Source organism: Polyodon spathula, chromosome 3 (genome assembly GCF_017654505.1).
Source record: "Polyodon spathula isolate WHYD16114869_AA chromosome 3, ASM1765450v1, whole genome shotgun sequence".
In the NCBI taxonomy this organism is placed as follows: domain Eukaryota; kingdom Metazoa; phylum Chordata; class Actinopteri; order Acipenseriformes; family Polyodontidae; genus Polyodon; species Polyodon spathula.
The window spans coordinates 96,740,143-96,764,188 of record NC_054536.1 but is presented as its reverse complement, the minus strand read 5'-3'; the positions used below and the strand labels follow the sequence as shown (position 1 = coordinate 96,764,188).

Here is a 24,046-nt window from a genome sequence, read left to right as displayed (position 1 = left end):
TTGTGAAAGCGCAGCAGCAGCAAGCCAGAAGATTGCAGTACTGAGGCACGGAGCTCGCAGTGCGGATGAAGCTGCCTGGTCACCATGGCGATTTACCACTCCCCGCAGTCACGCAATGAGGCCGTTGTCGTGGTAGCCACGGACTGAGTGGCGCCGTTGGAAAAGTTGCAGAACAGCAGTGTTGTTGGAGCATGTTGTGACCAGTCAAAAGCACGAGCCGCCACATGTTGAAATGGAGTAAGAAATCGACTGGATAGGTCTTTAAAATGTTGAACGTAGCTAATAGAAATCCAGGGCAGGATCTTCTGAAGGAACGATAATTTGTGCGGGCTCTGGGAGCGGAGGAGGGGCGCTTGATTGCAAGCGAAGAGTAAAGGAATGTTCAGCTGACAGATCTTTGTGGTGGATTAAAAAGAGGAATTATGGCAAGGCAAACGCTGCCGACGGGAATGTCGATGTCCTGTTGAAGGAGCTTTAGAGGTTTCAGTGGAGGGGCAGTCTGTCTAATAAAGACGCAGACGAGTTGAGAAATGAAGCTGCGGTTTGGACGGTGCTGTTGCTGGGCTGGAGGCTGGAAAGAGCAGGAAGGACTAACTCTGGAGCTCCTGCAGCCGAATGGAGAAGCTGAATGATGAGAAGCAGCACCGGAGCAGGTAGGAAAATATTTGATAATATCTTGGGAGCGCTGTGCAGAGAATTGACCTTCAGTGAAAGGCAATGAAGTGTGGATTAGCGGTGAAGCACAAAAAGACGGCGTCTGAGCGTTTGCTACAAAAACTAAACGCTAGATAGCGAAGGTGCAAGTGATCGGGGCTTAAATAGAAATAGGTACTAACAATTACAAATGAGGTGACTGTCTTGGAGAGACTTCCCCAGACTGATGTCAAATGGAGGTTTTTCTTCAAAGCTGTCACTGGGAATATATGATAACATTAATGGTTTACACTTACACCATGTTCTCACAAGTCTGAAACTGGAAGAGAAGAGGATGGTCTCCCTCTGGTGGTAATACTGTATAAGAGCAGCTATATGTTTCTATAAGAAAATAAAGTTCAAAGGCTGCCATCTAGTGTTGAATTAAAAAACATAAAGAGTCAAAAGGGATCATCACTTTAATAGGTATTTAAAGGCATTCTCATTCTGGAAGTTTGGTGAGGAATCCACATATTGTAATTCAATTATAAAAATAAAAAACACATTAAAAAGTACCCCATCCTACTTATTATTTATAAGCAGTGTCTATACCCTTAGGACACTGACTGTGTCTTCACATTTGTTTCAGTGGAGTATTTTCTTCATGGTGCTATTGGAGCTAACAGGGTATTGGAAACAAATGGAAATATATACAGAAATAGATGTACTATTATTATTATTGATGTAGCATCAACATATAAAACAAAACAAGATGCACCAGCTTTTTGGCTAGTACTGACTGCATCTGAAACCATTGAACATGTGAATATGTAAATTGGCTATACGATTTCAACTTAACTTTTCATAAATTATGTACGTTCCCATGTATGATGAGATGTACTAGAGATGAGCCCACCAGCTTGTATTTCGACTTGGGATCCTAACACATAATATACATGTACCCGCTCACAGTACTGCAGGGAAAACAACCTATTTTCAATACATTTAAATTACCTATTTAATTAGGGTACATTTAAATGACAAGTTAAAAGGAGATTTTTAAAAAAGGATTAAAGACAAACAGGAAAGGCAGTATAAGACAAAAAGAAGACGAGTTATACAGATTTACAATTAAAAACTGCATCAACTCGCCAAACTGTCTATATACACTTTACATTTTAAAAATAATATCCCATAAAAAAAGGGTTTTTCCTTGATTTGACATAAACCATTGAAAATGTATGCAGTGAACAGAAAACTAAATGCAGCTAGTAGCTTCATGCAGGAAATATTTGCTTTAACTAGAAGTTATACAAAGTATTTTAACATACAGTTAAGGGCTTTTCCATTTTAGTGATGAAACACTCAGATACAAATTAACTGTAACATATCAGCTGTAGTGCATACATTTTAGAAAAGTCTCTTTGTAAGGGCAATTGGTCTATGGTCTAAGGCTGCAGCGGTACAAATGTTTAGAGTAGAGGACCAAAATCCACAATATAGGACAAAGCTAGACCCAGTTCAAAGTCAGCTGTGAAACTGGAGCTGGATCGATTCATTTGTTTTCTCACATCCTCCACTGAGGAGGAGATGGGTTCTGCAGAAGGTTCAATTACTGTAGAGTGTTGGATCGATTCAGGTTGCAAAGCATCTTCATTCCACCTTCCAGATAGCCACTTTACCATCTTTACAAGAGGAGCCACTCAGCACATATCTGTCCTCCACAGAGCACAGTGCCTGCACAGTGTCTAAGTGGGCCACCAGCTCCTTCTCCACACTGTGCTTCTCTATGTCCACCACATAGGTCTTTCCGCTGGATTTACCTTGCGATTTACCCCTGCCGCCAACCCAGATCTGACGAAATAAACAACATTTAACAAAAAAGGCATCAGATTGTTTTTTCTTCTGAAATACATGTCTGTACGGTATATAGAAAGTCTAAACAATCTAAAAGTTACCTGGTTCTTGACTTTTATCATGCAGCTGACCCCCATGCAGTCCTGCAGCTGGATTCTGTGAAAGGGTTTGGACGGGTCTTTAACATGCCAGACACAAAGCTGACCACGTTTAGCAGAAGCAGTCCACAGCTGGTCACGCTAAAAGAAAATAGTAATAGCAACAACAACCTCAGGTTTTAGAAGTAATTCTCTTTAACAAGTTATTTTGATGGCAGGTATTTGGTAAAACAGGCTGAAACTTGTTAAATGTGTTCATTACACAATAAGAAGCAATGCTTTTCCATCCTTTACACAATTGTTGAATATTCTTCTACATCAAGCATGATCATTGTGGTGTTATTAAGCAATGCCTTTCCCTCCTCAACGTGCCACTTTCCCAATGTGCACCAGGTCTCTGCAGTGCGCTATGGGATTGTAGTATGCAGCACTAGAAGCTCCATCAGTTCATGTGATTGGTTGGAAAATGACAGAAGGTGAAGTTCATTGGACACGAGTTGAAGACGAGTCAATGAGATAAAAGATCTTGAATATAAGAAGTTGATAAAATGAATTAGATATCGAGCAGATGAGAGTAAAGCACCATTAATAAATCACAGTTAAAATACAAGTGGCTTGGTACTCAACAATGTGTTAATACACGTGGAATGATTCTCAACAATGATAATACACGTGGATTGGTACTCAACAATGTGTTAATACACGTGGAACGATACTCAATGATAATACATGTGGATTGGTACTCAGCAATATGATAATACACGTGGATTGGTACCTAACAATGATAATACACGTGGATTGGTACCCAACAATGATAATACACGTGGATTGGTACCCAACAATGATAATACACGTGGATTGGTACCCAACAATGATAATACACATCGACTGATACCCAACAATGTGATAATATATGTGGAATAGTACTCAACAATGATAATACACATCGACTGATACCCAACAATGTGATAATATATGTGGATTGGTACTCAATGATAACACGTGAATTGGTACTCATCAATGTGATAATACACGTGAATTGGTACCCAACGATGATAATACACGTGGATTGGTACCCAACAATATGATAATACATGTGGAATAGTACTCAACAATGATAATACATGTGGACTGGTACTCATCAATGTGATAATACACGTGGACTGGTACTCAGCAATGTGATAATACACGTGGACTGGTACTCAGCAATGTGATAATACACGTGGACTGGTACTCAGCAATGTGATAATACACGTGGATTGGTACTCAACCATGTGATAATAATGGGGGCATTCTTTCACATGGTAAAGTTAATACTTACAGTGCCTACAGAACGTCTACGCCCCCTTTAAAAATATTTACATTGTGTTGCCTTATAGCCTGGAATTAAAATGCATTAAAATACTTTATTTTTTTTCATTTATCTACACATCCTACTGCACAACTGCCTAGTGAAAAAATATTTTAGAAATTTGTAGAAAATTAATTAAAAATAAAAACTGAAATAGCTTGGTTGGATAAGTGTCCACCCCCCTTTGTAATAACAATCCTAAATTAGCTCAGGTGTAACCAATCGCCTTCAAAATCACACACCAAGTTAAGTGGCCTCCACCTGTGTTAAATTGTAGTGATTCACATGATTTCAGGATAAATTCAGCAGTTCCTGTAGGTTCCCTCTGCTGGGTAGTGCATTTCAAAGCAAAGACTCTACTATGAGCACCAAGATGCTTTTAAAAGAACTCTGGAACAAAGTTGTTGAAAGTCACAGATCAGGGGATAGGTAAAAAAAAAAAATAACAAAGGCCTTGAATATCCCTTGGAGCACGGTCAAGACGACCATTAAGAAGCGGAAGGTGTATGGCACCACTAAGACCCGGCATAGATCAGGCCGTCCCTCCAAACTGGATGACCGAGCAAGGAGACTAATCAGAGAGGCTACCAAGAGGCCAATGGCAACTTTGCAAGAGCTACAGGCTTTTATGGCCAAGACTGGTCAAAGTATGCATGTGACAACAATACCCCAAGCACGCCACAAATCTGGCCTGTATGGTAGCGTGGCAAGAAGGAAGCCATTACTCAAGAAAGCCCACCATGAATCCCATTTGAAGTATGCAAAAAAAAAAAACATTCAGGAGATTCTGTAGTCATGTCACAAAAAGATTTGTGGTATGAAGAAACTAAAATTGAACTTTTTGGCCTAAATGCAAAGTGTTATGTTTGGCGCAAACCCAACACAGCACATCACCCAAAGAACACCATCCATACTGTGAAACATGGTGGTGGCAGCATCATGTTACGGGGATGTTTCTCATCGACAGGGACTGGGGCACTTGTCAGGACAGAAGGGAAAACGAATGAAGCAAAGTACAGAGATGTCCTTGAGGAAAACCTGCTGCCTTCTGCAAGAAAGCTGAAACTGGGATGGAAGTTCACCTTTCAGCATGACAACGACCCAAAGCACACAGCCAAAGCTACACCAGAGTGGCTAAGGAACAAAAAGGTAAATGTCCTTGAGTGGCCCAGTCAGAGCCCCGACCTAAATCCAGTCAAAAATTTGTGGCATGATTTGAAGATTGCTGTCCATCAATGTTCCCCAAGGATCTTGACAGAGCTTGAACAGCTTTGTAAAGAAGAATGGTCGAATATTGCCAAATCTAGGTATGCAAAGTTGGTAGAGACCTATCCCAAAGGTTCTTCCACCAAGTATTAACTCAGGGGGGTGGAGACTTATCCAATTATGATCTTTCAGTTTTATATTTTTAATATATAGTTTTTTTTCTCAATAAAAACTGTTTTCCCCCTTAATGTGGCGTATGGTGTGTCGACAAGTGGAGGCACTGACACAACAAAATGTAAAAGAAATTTCAAGGGGGTACAGACTTTCTATAAGCACTGTATCTTGGTGACCAAAGTTATGGTGGATATAATGCGTATACAGTAAAAGCAGGTACCCACACACCTTGCTCTGTATGTTGATCGAATCAAGCCATTAGTGCTGAAAGTTTCTACTTCAGCACGTACATCAAAGAAATGGTAACAACTGCTTTCAGACTGAAACCAAACAAGCACAAACCAAAAATGACCATGTAACTACATATATGCCACTGAAATATGTGCAGACTTCTGTTTCTTTTGTTTTTTGTTTTTTATTGCTTGGGGTTAGTAGATTCATTAAGTTTTAACTTAGTGTATCCTATAGGAAAAATCACCTACCTTGATAAAAAGTTGAAAGCAGCTGAACCCAGCAGCAATGTATCCGGGCTGGTCAGGAAGCAGCATCCTGCAGTACGGCATTCCATTCTTCCTCAGCCCCATGACACACTCCCCAGCACCTACAGAACAGTGTACAAACACAGCTAATTAGTGAACAATTAAACAGTTCAATTATACTGTGCCTCAGTATTTCTCTAGCTCAGAAGTCCTCATTTTTGGCCACAGACACATACAGTAAATGTTTTTATCACTTAAGGGCGAGGGCATGATTATGTTTCTCTCCTGATGATTTTGAAATGTCTATTAAAAGATGATTTTGAAATGTCTAATAAAAAGACATCAAAATACAGATGCTATCAAATGGTGCAAAAACTGAGACTGAAAGCAGAGTAGTAGATTTGAATGGCTTCCTACTACTACTGTAGATCAGTATTACAATACTGGTATCAGGAACTGTATTAGAACTAAACAATATTGCATTCATTTTCAACCCCTTTAAGATAACAACATACTTACAACACCAAAACGTGCCATGGAACAGGCATATAGAAGTGAGCCTGTGACTTTCCGCATGGAACTGATTCTTCACTTTAAGTGTGAAGACATCCCAGGTAACTAGAATCCCATTTGCACTGCAGGAGTATGCCTGTATCTGACTAGAGCAATTCAAACAAAACAAAAATGGAAAACTGAATGCATGTGCTGTAAATTATGTGACGCTCTACCAATGCCACAAACACTGAAGGGCATTCTTTCATCCCTCCTGTCGCCCTGATGCCAGGAGCATGCAATGGAAGTAATGGCCTGTGATATGTTTAGGTGCATGGAATAAAGATAATTGTTTGATTTCTTTACAAAACAGGTTAAGAACAAACACAACAATATTGTGTTTGCATTTTTTATTTAATATGACCCATCAAGAAAAGGCTCATTCCTCAAGCAAAACCCTGAAATGTTACACAAAACTAAGTGGCACACTTTTATTAAATCAAGAAAATAAACAGAATGCAAAACTAAATGAACTGAATATATCGGGATCAACCCTCTTTACTGCAAAGCTAGCTGAGGACACCAGCTACTGTCCTGCCCCCCTGCCTGTACCATCACAACACGTTACAGGGACACCCAGCCACACTAAAGAGACTATGATACCGAACAGTAGCAACACCCTACTCCAAAACATTCAGTACAATTAAAAGCACTTACATTGAACTCTAACATACCAAGACAAACAGCTTTGGCAAAAGCCAAGATGTAATCGATTAGCAAAAGATTTCATTAATTAGTTAACCAAAAATTGACAGACAAACAATGCTAACTTTTTCATTCTTTGACATGTTATTAAAAAAAAAGTAAAACCCTATACATTGAATTGTTAGGAAGCATGCAGCAGTGGTAAGTTAAACTTTCAGTTTTGTAGCACTGTGGTCATATGAAATGTTAGTGACTTAGAGAATTGTTATATACCAGAAGGCTGCACTTGTTGTGTATCTTACCTGAACTTGTCATTGCTGTCCTCGATGACCATGTCAGTGACTTCACTGCGGTGATCTGTGAGCTGTGTGTTACACGACATGCTCACAGTGTTTATAATATAAACGGTGCATCCTGGGAACCGAGCCAAACTTTTTTCTGCTCCAACCACAACATGCAATTCTGCACAGAAGAACACATGCACCACCACTGTCGTTACCTGTTTATCAAACACTTCATCAATTGCTCAAGAACATTGTAAAGATATTGCTAAAACATTTAGAAAGCTGGCCTTAGCAACTATCTAAGCCAAATACATGTGCTGGAATCTGTCTGCCATGCAGTAAAGATAGTTAACAATACCCAAAACCCTGCCAGGTGAAAACTAACCACCAGAGGGCAACACAAGAACTGGAAAGTTGTAGAATTTTTTCAGTCACTGGATTGGCTAAATTGAGACAATACAGAGCTATACTCAAGAGCCCTTATTCTATTAAGAACTTGCGTGTGTAAGACACGGAATCATAGTGAGGCAATTCACAAAAAAAAAAAAAAAAAAAAAAAAAATCCAAATGTGAAAGAATTCTCACAGAAATAAGATGATGTCACTCCCACACCCACACACTGAGAGACACATACTATTACTCCACTCCCAATCCTTTTGTGTGATTTCATCAGAAACTAACCAGCTTTAGTACACATTTGGGAGCAATTTAGCAACGTCCCAAGACAAACCTATCTGTTCAAAAGAAGAAAATGTTAAATCAAAGCTAGTTGAGCATTTATTTTTGAAGGTTTGTTTAAACCACATCCAATCAGCTATTCCTAGGACTGTGTGCAAAGTGGGGTTATCTTTGCATTTTTGCTTTTTTGTTTTCCGTTTAGGTCTCACTGTTTTGAGTCAGTTTCCAAGGCAAAGCTAGCAATAACACAAGTTGGTATTTCTGTTTCTATATTTAATGAAGAGATTCACAATTGAAAGTCTCTATGACGTTAATGGCTTTTGGCTGTGTGGCAGGCTGGCGAGTGGAAAGGGGCCCAGAGACAGACTGCAGTTCAAAAAAATAACTATTTTATTATAAATAAACACAAAAATGAAAGGGCACAAGGGCCAAAACAAAGCCATTTAAACACATAGAAAGACAAAAAGCAAAACTTACAAAAATAACAATTTCCAGGCTGGGCAATGCCTTCACTGGATTCAAACTTTCCAAACAACCAAAAAAAAAAAAAAACCCAACCTGCTTCCTCAGCTCCCTCTCTCCAAATGAGAAGCAGAGGCCTCCTTTTATATCAGGTGGCTGGGCGCTGATTGATCGTCAATCAACCTAATCAACTAATCAACCCCAGCCACCTGAACATAATAAACCCAGGCAGGTAGGGGAAGTTAACCCCATCCCTGCCAATTAAAGGGCAGAGCTTTGTTCTGCTACAGGCTGCTTCTCTGCTTTCCTTACCAGTTTTGAAGTTCCCACTTGAATGCAATTCGGCTGCATAGACCAGCTTGTTTCATCAAACACCACCACTTTGCCGTCACTCACAGCACACCACAGCTTTGGGGTGGCACCCCCACCTACTTCAGAGAGGTTCAAGTGACCTGAAAGAAAGTGCAGACAACACTCTACTACTGAATTGTCATGATCTACTGCAGGATGAATTGAAACTCAATACATTGTTATAGTATTTCAGATTTGCAGTGTCCCACAATTATGTTCACTTTTAAATGTGATCCCAAATGCTTTTCTCCTGTAGTGCAATCTACACAGATTACATCATAGCCTAAAACTTATAGTATAAAATTCATTTCATTTGAGCACTGAACAGAGATACAAAACAGAGATACAAAACACCAGAAAAGAACTGAAGAAAGGAGATCATAAATCCACAAACCTTACAAATTTAAAAAAGAAAAGGAAAACCCCTTTAATTTCCACACATTCCAGACACAAAGCTGAATGCCTTTTCAATTGAAACTAGATCTGGGAGTAGTTTCCTCATAGTTTTCGATTAGTCAGTCGGCAAATGAATAATCTGTCAGCAAGCTGTATCATTATAGTACTTTTAATGACTGCCACGATTGCTATGAGTGGTTGCGTGGTAAACTGAGTAGTTATGAATATTCCCAGAGTGACAAAGTCAGTCCCTTATGAGGTCAATGGCTTAAACAGTGTACTGTTTTTAAGCAGCACTGTCACTAATGACATTAGGTCAAATCACACCAATGCAATCCTGTAACCTGTAAACAAGACTCCAACTGAGAAATTATTGGTTTTGAATAGATACACAAGTTCCCCACCAGTGAGGAGGGGTAGCGCTATACATAAGAAACAGTCTTGAAGCCCAGGTGTTAAACCTGGACAAAGAAAATAAAACCGAATCAATATGGGTCAGAATAACAGACAAAAATTCAAAAGGCATAATAATAGGAGCATGCTACAGACCGCCAGATTCAGACGGTGAGCACAATAATCTGTTATACAATGACATTAGAAATGTGTGTAGCAAAGGAGAAGCCATACTAATGGGGGATTTCAACTTCCCCCAAATAAAATGGGAAAACCCGGTGGGTAGCGCGAAGGACGAAATAGAAATGGTGGAAATGACAAATGACTGCTTCCTAACACAATTTGTGAAGGCACCCACTAGAGGGGAGGCATGCCTTGATTTAGTCTTTTCAAATAACGAAGATAGAATAACTAAAACAGAGGTCAGAGAACCACTGGCAAACTCAGACCACAACATGGTCTCATTTGAAGTGTTTTTTAAATCCCCAAAAGTAAAGACTAAAGCTAAGGTTTACAATTTTAGAAAAGCAAACTATGAAGGCATGAAACAGAGACTAACAGAAGTAGATTGGAGTAAAATAGAGAAAACACCCACAGAAGAAGGATGGTTGTTCTTCAAAAACGTAGTACTAGAGGCGCAAAACAATTATATCCCTAAAGTAGACAAATCTAAATGTAAAACTAAATTGCCAAAATGGTTTAATAGATCAATTAAAAAAAATATTCAGCGAAAAAAGGCACTTTACAGAGCATTAAAAAAGGACCAAAAAGAAAGTACACAGAAAGAGTACACAGAACTGCAAGTCAAAAAGGAAGTTAGAAAGGCCAAGAGAGAAATAGAAATGAACATTGCTAAGGGAGCTAAAACCAATTCCAAAATGTTTTTTCCAATATTACAACAGCAAGAGAACATTCAAAGAGGAGATTAAATGTTTAAGAGATACAAATGGCAAAATCGTAGAGGAAGAAAAAAAAAATAGCAAATATGTTAAATGATTACTTTTCACAAGTTTTTACAAAGGAAGATACTGACAACATGCCCCACATGTTATCCAGTTCCTATCCAGTTTTAAATAACTTTAGCATAACTGAGGCAGAAGTGTTAAAGGGACTAGGAGCTCTTAAAATAAACAAATCCCCTGGGCCGGATGAGATCCTCCCAGTAGTACTCAAAGAAATGAAAGAAGTAATTTACAAACCGCTAACCAAGATCATGCAGCAGTCTCTTGACACAGGGGTGGTACCGACAGACTGGAAAATTGCAAACGTAATACCGATCCACAAAAAGGGAAACAAAACTGAACCAGGTAACTACAGACCAGTAAGCCTGACTTCTATTATATGCAAACTTATGGAAACTATAATAAGAGCCAAAATGGAAAATTACCTATATGGTAACAGAGTACTGGGAGACAGTCAACATGGTTTTAGGAAAGGGAGATCGTGCCTAACTAACTTGCTTGATTTTTTTGAGGATGCAACATCGATAATGGATAATTGCAAAGCATATGACATGGTTTATTTAGATTTCCAGAAAGCTTTTGACAAAGTCCCGCACAAAAGATTAATTCTCAAACTGAACGCAGTTGGGATTCAAGGAAACACATGTACATGGATTAGGGAGTGGTTAACATGTAGAAAACAGAAAGTACTGATTAGAGGAAAAACCTCAGAATGGAGTGTGGTAACCAGCGGTGTACCACAGGGATCAGTATTAGGTCCTCTGCTATTCCTAATCTACATTAATGATTTAGATTCTGGTATAGTAAGCAAACTTGTTAAATTTGCAGACGACACAAAAGTAGGAGGAGTGGCAAACACTGTTGCAGCAGCAAAGGTCATTCAAAATGATCTAGACAAGATTCAGAACTGGGCAGACACATGGCAAATGACATTTAATAGAGAAAAGTGTAAGGTACTGCACGCAGGAAATAAAAATGTACATTATAAATATCATATGGGAGATATTGAAATTGGAGAAGGAATCTATGAAAAAGACCTAGGAGTTTTTGTTGACTCAGAAATGTCTTCATCTAGGCAATGTGGGGAAGCTATAAAAAAGGCTAACAAGATACTCGGATACATTGTGAAAAGTGTTGAATTTAAATCAAGGGAAGTAATGTTAAAACTGTACAATGCACTTGTAAGACCTCATCTTGAATATTGTGTGCAGTTCTGGTCACCTCGCTATAAAAAAGATATTGCTGCTCTAGAAAGAGTGCAAAGAAGAGCGACCAGAATTATTCCGGGCTTAAAAGGCATGTCATATGCAGACAGGCTAAAAGAATTGAATCTGTTCAGTCTTGAACAAAGAAGACTACGTGGCGACCTAATTCAAGCATTCAAAATTCTAAAAGGTATTGACAGTGTGGACGCAAGGGACTTTTTCAGCCTGAAAAAAGAAACAAGGACCAGGGGTCACAAATGGAGTTTAGAAAAAGGGGCATTCAGAACAGAAAATAGGAGACACTTTTTTACACAGAGAATTGTGAGGGTCTGGAATCAACTCCCCAGTAATGTTGTTGAAGCTGACACCCTGGGATCCTTCAAGAAGCTGCTTGATGAGATTTTGGGATCAATAAGCTACTAACAACCAAACGAGCAAGATGGGCCGAATGGCCTCCTCTCGTTTGTAAACTTTCTTATGTTCTTATGTTCTTAAGAGAGACAGCACTCAGATTTCCTAAACAAATAAACTGTGCTCACAGATAGAAGATGGGCTTAAAATATGTGGAGTTTTTAAACTGAAGAGTACATTTATAATGCTTCCATTTTAACATAAGGGAACAATAGTTATACATTAAATACATATTTGTCTAAATGATCGCAGTTAAAAGATATTTAAATTGAATAAACTGGTACAAAGATTTTCTTTTTAGCTAGATGGGTAGAACGATAAACACATTATTAATAACTGGGCTATGAAACTGAAGGAGAAGGAAGGGGAATAAGGAGATAAGGGTTTCAGTATAAAAAGAGCAAATTACCTGACCTGGTTGTGTTTTTATAAAAAAAAAAAAAAAAATTAAATTTATTTGTTTTTATTTTTATTTATTTATTTTTTTAAAAACATTAAGTCAATTTAAAAGGAGAGTAGAAACCGTCAACACCTTGCAATTCTGCAAGGTAGAAAGTGGTTCTACCCAGGGGTGTAACGGTGCACCAAGATTTATACCATGACATGCAGGTCTCTATGGTCTTGACCCACCTTATCTGGCTGCTGATCACCTTCTATGTTCCCCATGTCCCTTACACTCCCAATCCCTATTGTTCCTCTCTGTCCCACCCTCGCTCTGTGCCCAGTCCTGTGTCTGTTCCTTTTCCCTTCTTGCTCCCTTCATTGGAATAGACTCCCACTTATCATAAAACAGTCACCCACACTGCGTAGTTTCCGCTCCTCCCTCAAAATGCATCTCTTCTCCATAGACCATCCTACTGCTACTCCTGGCCCCTGACCTCCTGTTATGACCCTGCTTCCCTGACCCTGGCCTAGGATCTGGCCCTCTGTTTTCATTTACGCAACTAATCTGTCTCTCCACCCTAGCCCAATAAACTTACATTCTTTCTCATCCATTTTCCTTGATTGTACCGTTTTGTTTAAACTTGTAAAGTGCCTTGGCTAAAGGCGCTATAAAAATGTAAATAAATACATTAAATAAATGATACTGTACAATATGCAGCACAACACAGGGTCTTGATGGGCCACTTTGTATGATGAGTAATGAGATCCAAATGACCAATAATTTAAATATTTAAATAAAAGGCAAAAACTCATGAGTCAAATATACCATGTATTCATATAATAAAATCACATTTATCCATCTTTAAAAAAAAAAAAAAAATTTGGCAGACTACCAGGGGTCAGCACCATGGACACTGATAACTCTTGCCACAGACGTGCGTGTCCGTGTGTGCACAACTTGCCAAGCACTGCAGCCTGCAAGTAGCTATGTAGAGCTTTTGGTCAGGTATTAGTATGATACACACATGTTATATAAAGAATGTCAGTAAACAATGCTCACTACACCACTAGTTATACCATTACAATAAGTACTGTATTCAATAGAAATGGTATGCAGTAAAACAAGTTTAAGAAAAAAAAAATCAACCCTATTATTCACTTGCTCATAACACAAAAAGCTACTGGAAAAATCTACATGTGAAAACCTGAAACTTGACCACTTTCTGGATCCCTCATTGACTTGGGTACCAGGACACTAGCGGAAGATGCCTTTGTCCTACCTGGTGTGTAGAGCAAGACACCCACTGCCTGTGGAGCTGTCTGACCAGCAGACAGGTTAATCTTGTGCTTCAGCGTTTCAGATGTCGTTTTAGGAACCATCATTGGAACTGCAGGAAAAAGAGTTGAATGAATGATTAAAGCGATATAAATAAAAAGAGGCACACAAAACCAGCTTACAGAAAAGTGTTTTCAGACCAGTTTAACAGCTACCTGGTTTTACAAATTGAATAATTTATTATTTGAAAACTTACAAAACCATAATAAAGTGCATGAATGTTTATATATCTAAAATACTTTTTTCATTCAATCTGTTAACAGATCAAAAATTAAAAAGACAATGCATACCTTCATACTTCATTTTGTCAAAAAATGCCAGTTTAGTGGCAGCATAAGAACATAAGAACATAAGAAAGTTTACAAACGAGAGGAGGCCATTCGGCCCATCTTGCTCGTTTGGTTGTTAGTAGCTTATTGATCCCAAAATCTCATCAAGCAGCTTCTTGAAGCTTCAACAACATTACTGGGGAGTTGATTCCAGACCCTCACAATTCTCTGTGTAAAAAAGTGTCTCCTATTTTCTGTTCTGAATGCCCCTTTTTCTAAACTCCATTTGTGACCCCTGGTCCTTGTTTCTTTTTTCAGGCTGAAAAAGTCCCTTGCGTCGACACTGTCAATACCTTTTAGAATTTTGAATGCTTGAATTAGGTCGCCACGTAGTCTTCTTTGTTCAAGACTGAACAGATTCAATTCTTTTAGCCTGTCTGCATATGACATGCCTTTTAAGCCCGGAATAATTCTGGTCGCTCTTCTTTACACTCTTTCTAGAGCAGCAATATCTTTTTTATAGCGAGGTGACCAGAACTGCATACAATATTCAAGATGAGGTCTTACAAGTGCATTGTACAGTTTTAACATTACTTCCCTTGATTTAAATTCAACACTTTTCACAATGTATCCGAGCATCTTGTTAGCCTTTTTTATAGCTTCCCCACATTGCCTAGATGAAGACATTTCTGAGTCAACAAACATAGATGGCCTTCTGTGACTGCCGACAACTCACCACAGCATCCATAAGCAGAACATTCGTTAATGCTTGTTGCATATACTGAGGATCCTGGGAAAATAGATAGGGAAGCCTTTTTGAATGATTAAAAAAAAAATACAGAGAAAAGGTTTATTAAACTAGGCACAGGTTTTGCAGGGGATGTAGAGCCTGCTTTACCGAACAAGAACTGTGGAATATGAAACCAGAATTACCAGGGGAAATTAAACTAGTCCACAGTTCATTAAAACAAGCATGCTTGTAACACAGTCCCTAACCATAACCCACGATAATCATCCTTAGCACAAGATAACAGAAGAATGCAACACAAACTGGGAAGGAGAAATGTTTTCTTAAGGAACTAATGACTTCTCTTTTTGCCTTTTTTTAAATTTATTTAAACAGAGAGCTGAATAAAACGCTGGTGCTCGACATAGAGGTCACCAAAACGTCCCTCTTAACAAGACCGTAGCACTGTGGGAGGACAGACCATTTAAATAACAATATACACACTAATAAAAAAGCAGCAATTTTAAAGTTAAATTAAAACCCACTAAGATAAGAAAGCCATTTTATAAAAGTACGTTTTTTAGTCTTGACTTGAAAACAGTAACGGTCCCAGCTTCCCTGACAAACGAAGGCAGACCTAGTTAGCACCTAGTTATTTCCTGGAGTTACTGACCTCGTATTTTCCAAACCGCACTCTGAGATCACAGGATGCAGGGCTGCTGGTTATTCCCGGGGTCAACAAAAGCAACATGGGAGGAGGGAGGGCTTTTTCTTGTAGAGCGCCTAAATTACACCGTGTAACAAATTATTATTTTTTTTTTGTTCCTGGGTAGTAAGTGTTATTTCCTAATTGCTTATGCCTCAAAAGTATAGAAAATGGCTATTATTCCCCACAAACTTTGCTTTTGTGACCAGGACAGTGATATTTCAAAATATCACTATTTCCAATGGGAAAACGGACAAATGTGTGTCTTTTCGTTCACATAAAGTCAGAAAAAAAACAACATATGAATCCAAATTAACATGTATTTATACTAAAGTAATACAAAAATGACTACAAAAGATTTAGAAGTGAGTAGTTTTTCGAGATTTACAATTATACTGTATGGACATGTTGGATTTTCCTTATTCGTTTCCTTTTAGGGAACTTAAAAGCGCTTCATTGATTCCTACTTCTCCAACCCCCTCTCCTTCAATCACAATTACCATTCCTGTCTGTTCACTGAGCTGGAGCTCATCCCCTCCCTCACTGCCCTCCCAATTTCTCTGCCGTGTACCTATTCTCTATCCAGACCCCCTTGGCCTGCAACAATAGGCCCTGCTACAGCCTCTGTAGTTCCCACTGTATCAGACTCAACCCTCACAGGCCCTGCTACAGCCTCTGTAGTTCCCACTGTATCCGACTCAACCCTCACAGGTCCTGGTACAGCCTCTGTAGTTCCCACTGTATCAGACTCAACCCTCACAGGCCCTGCTACAGCCTCTGTAGTTCCCACTGTATCCGACTCAACCCTCACAGGTCCTGGTACAGCCTCTGTAGTTCCCACTGTATCCGACTCAACCCTCACAGGTCCTGGTACAGCCTCTGTAGTTCCCACTGTATCAGACTCAACCCTCACAGGCCCTGCTACAGCCTCTGTAGTTCCCACTGTATCCGACTCAACCCTCACAGGTCCTGGTACAGCCTCTGTAGTTCCCACTGTATCAGACTCAACCCTCACAGGCCCTGCTACAGCCTCTGTAGTTCCCACTGTATCAGACTCAACCCTCACAGGCCCTGCTACAGCCTCTGTAGTTCCCACTGTATCCGACTCAACCCTCACAGGCCCTGGTACAGCCTCTGTAGTTCCCACTGTATCCGACTCAACCCTCACAGGTCCTGGTACAGCCTCTGTAGTTCCCACTGTATCAGACTCAACCCTCACAGGCCCTGCTACAGCCTCTGTAGTTCCCAACCCAGCTCAACCTTCACATTTTCCACCGAAAGCCCCAATTCTTGGCTGGCCGGCTCAGCTGAGCCTTCTTCCATATCACTCTCAACCACATCATTTTCAGCGGTAAATCTTTTACAGTTTTTTGCAATGTGCCCTTCACGATCACACACATAACATGTCATTTGTTCACAAGATGCAAAAACTATATACTCACTGCCATTGACACAAAACCTAAAGGCAATATTCAGTTTGGTATCTACTTAAATACAACCACTGCCTTGATCATTCGAGAAGCCGATTTTATATTCTTCCCTCCTACAACTTTTGCCAATTCAGCGACTCATTTCTCCACATTAATGATGGAATCAACAACAAGGCTTTTCACACTAGCCTTTTGGACCTGGGGCGACCCCGGGTCTAACAGCAAGTGCTTTCACATTGCCAGTTTCATCCCGAGACAAAACTGCTTTACCACGGTGAGCTCACCCTAGACAAAGTAGGTTTGAGAATTTTCAACCCAGGATGAAGCGCTCACCTCGGGTTGAAAAATGAAATGTGAATGCAAAAGGGTTACACTGGCGTCAGGTTGAAAACTCGCATGGCAGTAACCAAAAACAAACGGCAAGGGGCAAGGTTCACAGATCTGCGTGCAGGTGAAAATAAAAAAAATACAAAAATGGCAAGAGTGTTATGGAGTGATGATGAGGTCCAGGAGTTGCTCAGTCTTTGGGCAAATGAAAATATCCAACGGCAGCTGAATGGAATAAAAATAAACTTAAAGTAGCATCCAGGCTTGGGATTGTTGTCGTAGTAACCTGGAAAGGTTATGTCTTGCATGGAGCACACGTTGCCAGTGCTTCCTCCAAGCTTGTTGTATATGAGCCCTCCTTCGCAAAATATTTAAAAAAATTAAAGCCATGTCTGCAGCCATGTTGGATACGTCCTTCCGCCTCTGTTACACAGATTGAAAATATGCAGTGAAACGGTCATGTCCAACCCTGTGGTGAATCTTAAACCAAGAATTGTAGAGCACAGCAAACGTGAATGCATGCAGGGGTGAGTCACCCTGGGGCCAGTCTGTGGTGGTGTAATGTGAAAAACCTGAATGATTTTTATACCTTGTTTCCTAGTTAGCTTATCAAAAGAGGAATCATGTCCTCCTGGGACTCCCTTTCCCAGGACCACAATGACTAAATCAGCTGACAAAAGTCAACTTTTTGTTAAAAAACACACCCAGTAGCTCAAATAAATAAGTCAAAACCTTTAGAAAGAAGAACAAAAGGGAAAAAACTTCATACAAGTTGCACTCCCTCCCTCCAGCTTCAACTACAAGCACTCCCAACAGACACAGCAACAGACAGCAATAGCAGAGAGATAGCTAGAGATAGACAGACAAAGACAGACAGAGACAGACAAACAGACAGACCCCCTACCTCTATGTCTCTGGATGCTGTGATCTCAATGTATCCAGGCTTCCCCTCTGTCAGTAAGAAGAGTCTCCTCTGGGTCATTGCTATCTTGCCCATGCCGTGGTTGGTCTTCACAGAACAGGACAGCTTGTAGACGCTCTCATTCTTGTCCAGGTGCTCAATTACTTCAGCAGGAAGATGGACATCCTGTGCCTCTGCTTCTGTCTCCTTCCAGAATGTGTAGAACACTTTAAATGTCTCAGGATCTATCTGTTTCTGTTGACCTGAGGATACAACCTGTTTAATTAAACCAGCATTCTGAGGATACAACCCGTTTCATTAAAACAGCATTCTGAGGATACAACCCCTTTCAATAAAACAGCATTCTGAGGATACAACCCGTTTCATTGAACCAGCATTCTGAGGAAACAACCCGTTTGATTAAAACAGCATTCTGAGGATACAACCCCTTTCATTAAAAATGAAAAACAGCATTCTGAGGATACAACCCGTTTCACTAAAAATGAAAAACAGCATTCTGAGGATACAACCCGTTTCATTAAAACAGCATTCTGAGGATACAACCCCTTTCATTAAAAATGAAAAACAGCATTCTGAGGATACAACCCGTTTCATTAAAACAGCATTCTGAGGATACAACCCGTTTCATTGAAAAACAGCATTCTGAGGATACAACCCGTTTCATTAAAACAGCATTCTGAGGATACAACCCCTTTCATTAAAACAGCATTCTGAGGATACAACCCCTTTCATTAAAACAGCATTCTGAGGATACAACCCGTTTCATTAAAAATTAAAAACAGCATTCTGAGAATACAACCTGTTTCATTAAAACAGCGTTCTGAGGATACAACCCGTTTCATTAAAACAGCGTTCTGAGGATACAACCCGTTTCATTAAAACAGCATTCTGAGGATACAACCCGTTTCATTAAAACAGCGTTCTGAGGATACAACCCGTTTCATTAAAACAGCGTTCTGAGGATACAACCCGTTTCATTAAAACAGCATTCTGAGGATACAACCCGTTTCATTAAAACAGCATTCTGAGGATACAACCCATTTCATTAAAACAGCATTCTGAGGATACAACCCCTTTCATTAAAACAGCGTTCTGAGGATACAACCTGTTTCATTAAAACAGCATTCTGAGGATACAACCCGTTTCATTAAAAATGAAAAACAGCATTCTGAGGATACAACCCGTTTCATTAAAACAGCATTCTGAGGATACAACCCGTTTCATTAAAATGAAAAACAGCATTCTGAGGATACAACCCGTTTCATTAAAACAGCATTCTGAGGATACAACCCGTTTCATTAAAACAGCATTCTGAGGATACAACCCGTTTCATTAAAACAGCATTCTGAGGATACAACCCGTTTCATTAAAATGAAAAACAGCATTCTGAGGATACAACCCGTTTCATTAAAACAGCGTTCTGAGGATACAACCCGTTTCATTAAAACAGCGTTCTGAGGATACAACCCGTTTCATTAAAACAGCGTTCTGAGGATACAACCTGTTTCATTAAAACAGCATTCTGAGGATACGACCCGTTTCATTAAAACCTCAAAACAGCATTGCTTTTGCCACCTGTCCAAACTTGAACCCTGAGATATGAAAACATGGTTAGAGAATTTGCTAGCAAATGCAGTCCGTTTATACAGAATGTAGCTAGAAATGATTTTTCAGGTTTGATTTGCCAGTTCAGAATATACAGGAAAATAGAACGGTCTTTGTTTACAAAATAAAATGTTCATAACTTAAGAACCCTTGAGTTTTTGTAAGTGATAGAAAGGAAGCACTGACTCAAAGATTATTCAACAAAGGGCATGTTGAACACCTATCACTATGGATAACATTAGGAAATACCTAATACTGTGATTATGAAAAATAACAGGTGTCACTTATAAAGCGCATCTATATCCACTGAAGCAACACATGCACAATGAAGACAGAAGTCATCAAGACATGATACTTTTGTATTTAGCACATCATTATTTCTTTGAACAATTTCCTTTTGGAAATGTCCGGTTGATGTTTTTTTCACTTACCTACAGTAAGAGCATCAAACAATCTGTGAATAGTTCCAATATCCTTCACAATGCCAGATTCCTGAATTTGTTTCACACAATCTTCCAGGTGCATGTGTTTTTTCGGGGAGTGCAAAGTTTTTGACATGATCATCAGATTTCCCCAAGCCCATTTCATTGTCTTTTTTCACTTTACTGATGAAGCGTTTCAGCTCTGATTGTTTCTCTGCCTGAAGCCACTCTTCCTGGGACAGAGAATCCACCAGCTTCTTCACCAGGTCAGCTGGAAAGATTCCTATGTCAGTCTTGTAGAGATTCTGGAAGTCAGACAGAGCATCCAAGCGCTTCCCGAGCATCATGTTCATGAGTTCTCGAAGGTAGCAGTACCTGGCGAGCAGTGCTGAGCTCTCGGGGGGAACCAAGGAGACAGCCTTGCTCAGCAGAACAATACACTCTGTGTAATAGCTCTGGACATGATGGTAAACTAAGGGTGAAGGGAAGTCTGGAAGCTTAAAGGTTTTGATAGGGTTCAGTGGAATCTCCAGTGCTGCAAAAACAAAGAAAGTAAGAGAATAAGTAACACACACAGGGCTGGCCTTACGGCAAGACAAGCGAGGCCTGCTGTCTAGGGCCCCCACTCCATCCTCAACCGGACTGCCGTGAGATTGAATGTGTTCAACGGTCAGGAGTGCAAATTTGGTGCTAGGGTTCCAACACTAGGGTACCTTATATAGCAGCAGCAACATTCAATTCTAGCACCAGTAGACATGTTTAATATTTTTTAGTGTTTTTTTTTTTTTTATTGCTTAGCAACCACAGATGGCGACAGTTTCTCATTGGGTCTGGACTACTCACATGACCCGCCCCTACTCATCCACATACACAGGAGAGAAGGTTCGTGTCGTGTGGGAAAGTGATAGCAAACATGTTGCAGCGCAAATGTTTAGTAAGTCAGACATGTATATGGGAAATTTTATATGACTTAACAGGTAACAATACGTTGTAAAAAATAATTTTGTGTTCGCAAGCCTCATCCTTTTATAGCAAAAGTTAAAGTTTATAAACACATTAAAAGATTTGTTGCTTAAAGTCATGTTTTAGTTAGATGCATATAATCACAAATTTATATTAAAACCAAATCAGTTGTTGCAGCTAATGTAAATCTAATCCATCAATACAAACCTGAAACCATTAGCATTTGTTTCCTTAATATGTCGAACATTTGGGCTACTCAGGTTTGCCATTTTAGGTTCCTTTACCAAGTAAAATACTGACTGGAAGAATAACAATAGTAATGATAACAAATAAATAAAAAAATAATGAATCTACCCACATCTAAAATACCATTTTTTTAAAGTATGTTTGTTTATGAGTCATTTTTCTTGACACAAATATGTAAAATAATATTACAGGCTGCTACGAGTCTTGCCATGGATGAGTAAGATGTGGCAGAATTTCCTTTTTACAAAATATTACAAATATGGGTGTGATTAGAGGTACATTTTGTTAAAAATAATATTTTTTTTATCCTTTATTATTTACATATAAATTTACTTCTGCCTGGTTATTCTCGCTGTCGACCTGTCAGAGCTTGAGTGTAGAGACTTAGCTAGAACTTGATAGCAGACGGACTTGTGTAACATTTTTGTGAGGTAGTTTTAATATCCAGGACTGTGTGCAAGACAAAAAAATAATCCCTCCCTAACTAGTTTGAATTCTGGCTGGGTTTCTCTCATAGATGCCCATGAAAAACTGATCAAATTCACAACCAGTAGCTGGTGAACAAGCTGGTTACCCTGAACTAGATTCCAGCACTCTTATGGGTCTCCTGTTCTCTAGATATAAACAAATATAAGGGTGATCAACATGTGGTGTATACTATAGGTATACTTCAGCTTGAGCTACATTTCCAAGGTTGCAACGACAACTTTGTAGATGAACTGAAGTTATTACCAGTCTCTGACTCCAGTTTCTTCAGTGAACTCTTCCTCACTGGAAAGTTCTGTGTTTTCTGAATTCTGTGGTTGGCAAGATCAGGCATACTCATTCCCTTGAAGCCGCGATTCTAAGGGCTGCTGTATTTCAGAGCCATTTCTTGCATGGTGGGTCTTCGCTGGGATTCAAGCATAAGTTTCACCCTGAAAGGAGGGAAAAAGAGAACGACAAGGTTTGACTGCTGAAATTAAATACAGCGGGACCAACTGAAAATCTTGGGAGTGCTGTCAATACTTTTTGACACAATGAATGAAATAAATTCCCAAAGATGTGCTTAGGATAAAACAAAGTAGTATTAAACTACATACACGATTGGCGATACATATAACAATAAGAAATTCACACAGACGCCACTATTGTGGCATCTCTGTATTGTGAGCATTACCTGTGTGCTTCAGATCGAGTGCTTAGCTCCATTCTAGTGAAGGCGTCCATCTTTCTGTTCAGTCGCACTTTAAGAAACGAACGAAATACGTGCGTCTCCAGCACCTGCAATTTATGTAAAATGTTACAAGGTCATTACCAGTGACTTAGCTTTACAAGACTGACAATCTTCTACTTTTAAATAACTAGTAATTCTTTGTTTTGTTTTTTTTTCTTTGTAAGATAGAAATATACTTTAGCACACTTGCTCCTGTTTCCCGTTTCTTTGTTTTGTATTAACCAGCTTGTTATTTACTGCTATGTATTTTTCTTAGTTTGAGACATTGACATATATTTTTCTCCTTTAAAGGATGGAAGTAAACAAGACTGTATTTTTAGGTTATTAGACAGTAAGACAGCTATACATGTACAGCTACCTCCTGATTCCAACAGTAAAGCAAGACTTGATCAGACAGTCAGCTCTCCGTTTCACCCTTAGTGATATAACAACCAGACTAACAAATGCATGCAAGCACTCGCACAGAAGCTCTTTGAGAATGCAGAGGCAGCTTCGGTTTTATAATTCGTAGTAACTTTGTAGAGAATCATTTGAATCTAAAACACTTGCACTTGTTTTACAATTATATTCAATATCTTTGAAACTGCAAAACAAAAAACTGGACGCATTAAATATATATTGTATGCTATATGACTACAGACCACTTTTTATGAAATCCTTTTTAAACCTCCCATTATGTTTCAGGGTCCATTTCACCTGAGCAAGGTTTCCACGTTCCATTTATTATCTTTTTTTTTTTTCATCACTGTTGTGATGAACTAACATCCAGTACACTGAACATATGCCTTGTGTCTTGCTTGGCATTTCCTTGGATTGCTTATGTCGTAAACATGATAATGTGAAAACTGTGAGAGGGTCTGAATAATTTTGCAAGGTCTCCCAGCAGAGACTGTGAAACACGGGGTGTGTTACATGTATATATATTATATATATATATATATATAATATATTATCTGAAAAGATAGACTAACACAGTGGTGATGTCAAAAAGTGATAATTCCCCTAGACGAAAATATACTTTCACTTTGACCCATTTGACTCCTCAAGACCATCACTTTCAATTCAAACACAAAATGTCTCGTTTTCATAAGAAAATAAGAACGTTTACAAATGACAGGAGGCCATTCAGCCCATCTTGCTCGTTTGGTTGTTTGTAGCTTATTGATGACAGAATCTCATCAAGCAGCTTCTTGAAGAATCCCAGGGTGTCAGCTTCAACAACATTACTGGAGAGCTGGTTCCACACCCACCACAATTCTCTGTGTAAAAAAGTGTCTCCTATTTTCTGTTCTGAATGCCCCTTTGTCTAATCTCCATTTGTGACTCCTGGTCCTTGTTTCTTTTTTCAGGTCGAAA

At 39.3% G+C, this 24,046-nt stretch overlaps 1 pseudogene; it reads right to left on the bottom strand.

Moving 5' to 3' along the window:
* Positions 1-1,878: 1,878 nt before the first annotated feature.
* Positions 1,879-24,046, bottom strand: part of LOC121309654 — a 36,892-nt pseudogene continuing 14,724 nt past the window's right edge.